The sequence below is a fragment of the Nannospalax galili genome, unplaced genomic scaffold (assembly GCF_000622305.1).
Source record: "Nannospalax galili isolate Female #2095 unplaced genomic scaffold, S.galili_v1.0 scaffold17, whole genome shotgun sequence".
Taxonomy (NCBI): domain Eukaryota; kingdom Metazoa; phylum Chordata; class Mammalia; order Rodentia; family Spalacidae; genus Nannospalax; species Nannospalax galili.
The window spans coordinates 8031624-8038899 of record NW_008342276.1 but is presented as its reverse complement, the minus strand read 5'-3'; positions in this window follow the sequence as shown (position 1 = coordinate 8038899).

Below are 7276 nucleotides of genomic sequence, written 5' to 3'. Positions count from 1 at the left end.
GTCATTTGTCTTAAGGCCTATTGTGTCAAGTTAGTGTCCTCAGACATCCCTCAGTGCAAGTTCATCCACCGAGGTCTAGTCAGCCTATCTAGAGTCTCTCACTTTAGGAAGATCAGCTCTTCCTCACCCAGCAGTAATCAGTTGCTAATATTTCTTCAGCTAAGATTGGGGTCTGCTGTCCATTTCCCCAGTTCTATGCTGGGTTCTTGTCTGTTTGAGCTTGCACAGGTCCTGTGCATGCTGACACTATTGCTGTAGGTTCATATGAGCAGAGTCCCAGGAGCTTTGAAGGACTATTTCCATATGGTCATGCACCTCCTCCCTGGCTCTTACAATCTTTCTGCTCCCTCTTCCACAAAAGTCCCTCAACCCTGGGTGGGTATAGTTTAATATAGTAATCTTGTCCAAGAACCAGCATTCTTCAGACTCTTAGAAAAGATCACAAGTGTAGAGATTAAGAGTTGATCTTCTTTAATGGAATGAAGCTAGATAGGCTGAACAGGCTCCAGTGGATGAATTCACACTAAGGGACATCTGGATATATCAACTTGACTAACAAGTGACAGAATGCATGAAATCCTGTGGGTGGGCTATGGGGGTGCAGAAAGGGGGCATCTAAAATATGGTTAAGATGTATTATATGCAATGCACAAAAATTCAATAAAAACATACGTTGAGAAAATTTCTTTTTCTAAAAAAAAGAAGACTCTCTAGAAGTAGGGACCGTGTGATGTGATACAGACTCTGTGATGCAACTTCCATGAGGTCATTGTCCATGATGAGGTGGCACTTTGCAGTGATGTAGCTGTTTTGGCATCACCCACACTCCTGTCAATCACCCCTCATGCACACCCAGTAAGCAAGTTCAATGAACTCATTGGTTCACCAAAAAGAAACAAAAAGGTGGAAGTATCACAAATCTGTGGGAATAAACATAAATATTTAGAATGCAGTTTGACAACATGATAATTTAGTCAAAGAACAGTAGTATCCCTTCCCCAGGGCCTATGATCTCCTCAGTCATGGGCTTTTGACTAGACTTATAGTACCAGGCATGAAATCCCTCATGTAGAGCAGGCTTCATATCCATTCATAAAATGGTTGGTTCCCCATAACCACCATGACACTGTTGCATGAGTGGGCACATCTTGCCACCAGGTTAATGCTGTAACATGCAGGGTCCAGTGCTGGGTAAGATCAGTGATGTCTTTTCTCTTCCAACAGCCTGCAATGCACCTTCTGGCACCATGAAAGGTAGCCAACAGGGAGTTTCCTGGTTAGTTAGATATTGATTTCTTTTTTCTGTTGTAACGGAACTGGAGATTTGGTTCTTGCTAAAACAACCTGACATGTAGAGAGAAGAATGATGTATTTTGACAATGAACCTGACAGGGATGGATGTATTTGTACAATGTTGGGCAGTTTTACTTTATTAGTTTTGTGCTATGGATGTCTTTTTCTATGTTTGGACAGCTTGCAAGCATGCTGTGAGTGTTTGAGAAAATTCTCAGTTAACACACTTTCTATAATAAAGTCTGATGCAAAGTTCTTTCTTTCTATGATTTCTAATTAAATCATGCGATTTCACTTGTTATAGAGCTTTATGTCTTTTAGGATCTTATATTTTCCTTGAGGAAGAAAAATGGATGATCTTAATGAAATACATGTACTCTTCTGGAGTGTATTAATTACTTTTCTCATTTCTGTGGCAAAATACCTGATAAAAGCAATTTAAGGAAGGGAAGAGTTCATTTTGGCTCATAGTTTGAGGGTAAAGTCTATCGTAGCAGGGAAGGTGAGAGTGGCTCTAACTCTGGCAGCGGGAGTGCGCTATGTCTGGTCATGCTACGTCTGTAGTCAGGAAGCAAAGAGAGACGAATGCTGGTGCTTGACTCAAGTTCTCCTTCTTTCCTTTGTATTTGGTCTGGGACCCTAGCCCCCAAGATGATACCATATACATTAATGGTGAGTCTTCCTTTTCAGTTAAACCTCTGTGGAAACACCCTCACAGGCATGCTCAGAGGTGTGTCTCCCAGGTGATTTTTAAAGCCAATTAAATTAGGTTGACAATGAATGTGAACTATCATGAGTAGTCTAAGAGAAGTCTTGGAAATAGTAGTCTAGACTAGTATTGTTTCAAATTCCATGGTCCCTTTGCATAAAAGATAGGCACTGGATTCTGACTGGCAGGTTGGATCAAATTATTTAAAAGAATTTCAGTCAAAAGAGTCTGTAGAGATTTTTTTTTATCACTTGGCAGCAGCATTTAAGGATGAGTGAGCTGTGGTTCAGAGAGGTGATGACTCACTTTTTCAGAAAGCCGGTTAGTTGCAAAGCTGGGTAGTGACAAAGCTAGGTTAGTTGCAGAGCTGAATTGTTGGCACCTGGTCATCACTTTTCAGCACTCCACACGGTTTTGCTACGAACTAAGGGTGAATGTATTACTTTTCTTCTCCTGGCTTTTTGTTTTCTATCAGCTTGTCAAGGAAATGTCTGAAATAGAGGAAGTAAATGGGGGGAAAAAGATTCTGATGCTTTGACTGCTGTGTGGTAAAGGTGATACATTGTGGTGGCTCAGTCCTGTGACTAGTGAAAAATATGAGAGGCTATGGGGAGCGATTCCCCATCATCACACCAAGGGCAGAGGATGTCTGCAAGCTTGCATCCAAGGACAGAGGACACACTCAGAAATCTTGCTTCATCAGTCTTAGTAAGACCACTGTAAGGCAGACACTGGAATGTTTTATATATCTGATATTGTATACATTCTCTACATTCTCTAAACACTTTCACCCATTATCTCTTCATTTGATGCTTCTTAATCTGCCAGGAACACTGATGACTGATTTACCTAAGTAGTGAGAAGATGCTTTAGAAGATGCTGGCAAACCACACAATCAAAAATCCAGAACTGTTCCAGAGGCAGGTGGGGGACAGCAGTGTGCACCAGTGCCTTTGCCCTGCTATGGCTGTGACTTTTATATTTGTGTTCCTGGGCTCAGGATCTTTTTTTTTTTTTGCTGGGGTAGGGTGTCTAAGTGATTCAACCTGAAGTTCATGCATGCTTCTTGGCCAGGGGTTTATCGAAGCACTCTGGTGTGAAGGCCATTCAAAGAGGTATTTAAGCAAAATTTGGGCTCTATTGAGAGAAGAAAGGCAAATCAAAAATAAATACTCGGAGGCTGGACAGATGACTCAGCAGTTAAGAGCACTGACTGCTCTTGCAGAGGACCCAGGTTTTGTTCCCAGCACCCACATGGTGGCTAATAACTACTGTAACTCCAATTTCAGGGGATCTGATGCCCTCTTCTGACCTCTACGGGCATGTCATAACACAGGTGCACTTACATACACGCAGAGAATACACTCATACATGTAAAATAAAAATAATAAATAAAAATATTAAAAAATAGATGCCCCACAAAACTCTGTGAAGTGGTATGTCTGATGAAATAATTATGTCTACAAGAGAATCCCGAGTCTCAGAGAGGTGGAATGAATTGGCCAAGGACACAGAGCTACAAAGTCATGGCTTCAGATCCTGCCATTCCCACTCACAAGGGGAGGTAAATTGGTATTCAGCACGCTGCCTTCTCCTTTCTTACCACTCGTATCACCTGCTTCCCACCCTCCTCCACAGGAGGCCCATCAGCTCATCACTTGTCATTTCTGGTCAGGAGACTTAAGCTTTTACGCCACCCCTAGTCCCCAAATTTCTAAATGTCAATGTAATAACCCAAGGAAAACTTTATATATTAATAGAAAAAAATTACTGCTATTTGGCATTATGGCTACCAGATGAGTCCGAGTCCTCACCCACTCTTAATCCATTGGTTAACTTACATTGGGGTACTGGATGCCACTGGAGGGGAACACCTGTACACAACTTGAGTGTGGCTATGGCTTCTTGGCCCTGTGATGATATTGTTGTTTAGAAATGAACAAACTTTTAGGGACAATACTTAAAAAACTACATGTACTTGATTGTTAATAGAAAAAAGTCCACACTTCCTTGCTTAGCTATATAATAGGCCACTTATAACACCTGGAATAATTTATATTTATTGAAGGCACTGAGTCTCTGGACCCAGTGAGATAATATTCCATAGTGTGTGTGTGTGTGTGTGTGTTGTAGGCTTGATGACCCTGACTGGAGCTATCCTTGCTTTTCTCTCAACCCACCATTCTAACTTTATCTCCTTTTCCTCCTCTCTGTTTTCTCCCTTTGGTGCTATAATTTACAAGGTAAAGAGGAAATTAACTGAACTGTTTATACAGATGAGGCTACATACATAATCCCAGTGTACAAAACAGTTAAGAACTGAGTTATTACAGAGATGTAGTAGGAGAGCCTTCAGAGTCTTCTGTGGCCTCAACACTCGGCTGTGGGGTTTGGTGGGGCTAAAGCCCCAGCCACAGTCCACTTCCTGCTCTTTCCTTTGTTTCTTATTTTCTTTTGTAATGTTTTCTTTATTACTTTTGTTTTATTTTATGTCTGTGAGTGTATTGCCTGCATGTGTGTAAGTGTGTCCATGTTGTGCAGTAGGAGAGCCTTCAGAGTCTTCTGTGGCCTCAACACTCGGCTGTGGGGTTTGGTGGGGCTAAAGCCCCAGCCACAGTCCACTTCCTGCTCTTTCCTTTGTTTCTTATTTTCTTTTGTAATGTTTTCTTTATTACTTTTATTTTATTTTATGTCTGTGAGTGTATTGCTTGCATGTGTGTAAGTGTGTCCATGTTGTGCTATGTTTGCAGAGGCCAGGAGAGGACACTAGATCCCCTGGATCTGGAGTTACAAACAGTTGTAAGCTACCACATGGGTGCTGGGAGTCAAACCTGGGTTCTCTTCAAGAACAGCCAGTGCTCTTAACTGCTGAGCCATCTCTCCAGCCCCTCCTCCTATTTTCTTAACCTGGATTGATGTCCCGAACATTTTTCAAGATCCTAGACCTTTCCCCCAGACCCTCCCTGCTGCCCTTTAGTCTGACAAACACAGGGCTTTTCTTCAACTCCCATCAAGGTTTTTAGAGTCACTCATTTGAATATAACTTGTGCCACAGAAGCCTCTGGGAGGTCTAATGAACAACTGAGACCACTCAGATAATTCTAGTAAAAATGGCAACGCATTTAAATATGGTGATTTATTTTGTTTTTCAGGTGTAGACAATCTCCTGTGTGCATCTATTCATAACTTTCTGGCCATCTTTTGTTTCTGAAAAGTTGGGGTAGTAGTACCATTGGCTTCAGAGTTTCTACAGTGAATTAGTTTAACTTATGAAAAGTGCTTATAACAGTATGTGGCACAGTGTGTGCTTAGGGAATATTACTTGTTTGCTGTTATTGTAATTACTGTGAGTTCAACACCATTAGGATAACAGCACTTTTCCTCCTGACCTCATGCCCAGGCTGCTGCCTGAGGGGACACCTGCACTTGCTGTTCCCTAAGATACATTAAGAAGTGAACCTTCTGACCCTGGGCCTGGATGCAGGGTCTGTGAAGTGAGATTAGTCATGGCCTTAGTCACGATTTGAGAACATTCACACCTGTCGCACTTGCTTACAGGAGCTTGAATTCTGAATTCAACCAGCAAATCTCACAGTCCCCAGCCCTGCCTGGCTAGGGAAAGAGCTTGACTTAACAGTTTTGCAAAGGCCTCTTCTTCAAGGCTCAGTGACTTCAGGAACTGGCTCCTCTGGGAGACAAGCGAGGCAAATGCTGCTGAGAGGCAGGAGAAAACAGTGTTTGATGCTGCTGGGGTTCTCCCAGGGCCCATCTTGATTCAAGCAGAAGAAGAACATTCTAGACTGAAGAAATCAAGAATAGCCTGGGAAACTACTCTTTAGAGAGCGCATGTGGGATGCCAGGTCCTTGGCATGTTGGGATGCCAGGTCCTGATGTTGTGCAAATGAAGCATCCATACGGCTAGGGAGGTGTCTGCTTATGCTTTCCTTGTCTATGTTTTGGTGGTAGTTCTCCTTTGGCCTCCCAAGTTGCTGAGCAATGTATATGCCCACATTTCCTGTTACCACTCACCTTTGGACCTTTACCCTGAAAAGTCCCTCTTCTACACCAGCTCTTTGAGCCTCAATTTGTTTGTTTTATTATTTTAAAAAATATTTTATTTATTATTTTTATTTTATGTGTATGAATGTAACCTCTGCATGTATGTAAATGCACCAATGTCATGCCATGCCTGTGGAGGTCAGAAGAAGGCATCGGATTCCCCTGAAACTGAAGTTACAAATGGTTGTTAGCCACTATGTGTGTGTTGGGACTCGAACCCAGGTCCTCTGCAAGAGCAGCTGGTACTTTTAACTGCTGAACCATCTCTCCAGCTCCTGGGCTTCAATTTATACACTTGGCTCCCAGAAGCCTCTCTGGACTCCCAGAGATTTTAGGGGTGCCTTCTTTTACTTTATTTTTTATTTATTTATTTTTATGTATATGAGTATTTAGTGTACATGCGTATAAGTGTACCTGTGAGTGCAGTGCCTGCAGAGGCCAGAAGAGGGTGTCAGATCTGGAACTGGAGTTACTGATGGTTGTTAGCTGCCATGTAGGTGCTGGGAACCAAATCTAGGTCCTCTGCAAGAGCAGCCGGTGCTCACAACTCCTGATTCATCTCTCCAACCCCAGGTGCTCTGTTTTCCTTCAGCATTCTTCGTGCAGCTTCTAGAACTGGGTTGTCATGGTTTGTTTCTTTGCCTTTCCCACTGGAAAGTGATCTGCAGGCCCCCAGAATCTGTGCTGTTTGTTTAAGGCTGTAACCTGATCAAAAAGATGTTTGAGTGAATGAATGAAAGAAATGAGTTGATGACTAAGTGAATAAAATAACCAAGGACAAATGGTCATTTCTGTTTATGTCAGATTTAACGCTCTCACTCAAGCATGAGAGGATGAGGTGAGATTAGAAACAGATTTTCAAATATTGTTCTACTGCTGCACTTCTTTGAGAGTGAAATTATCTCTATTTTTTTGGAATAGGCAAAACAGAACTTTCCAGATGATAAGAAAGATAAAGACTCTGCCGCTTTTCTCCTCTTCCTTTGGGGGTAATGAGGCTTCTTGGCAAAATCTGAAAACTACTGATTTTTAAAAAACATTTAATTATTTTCGTTTGATGTGTATGAGTGTGTTGCCTATATGTATGTAAGTGCATCTATGTCGTGCAATGCCTGCAGAGGTCAAAAGAGGGCATCAAATAGCTACCATGTGGGTGCTGGGGATCAAACTCTGCAAGAGAAGTCAGTGCTCTTAACCACTGAGCCATCTCTCCAG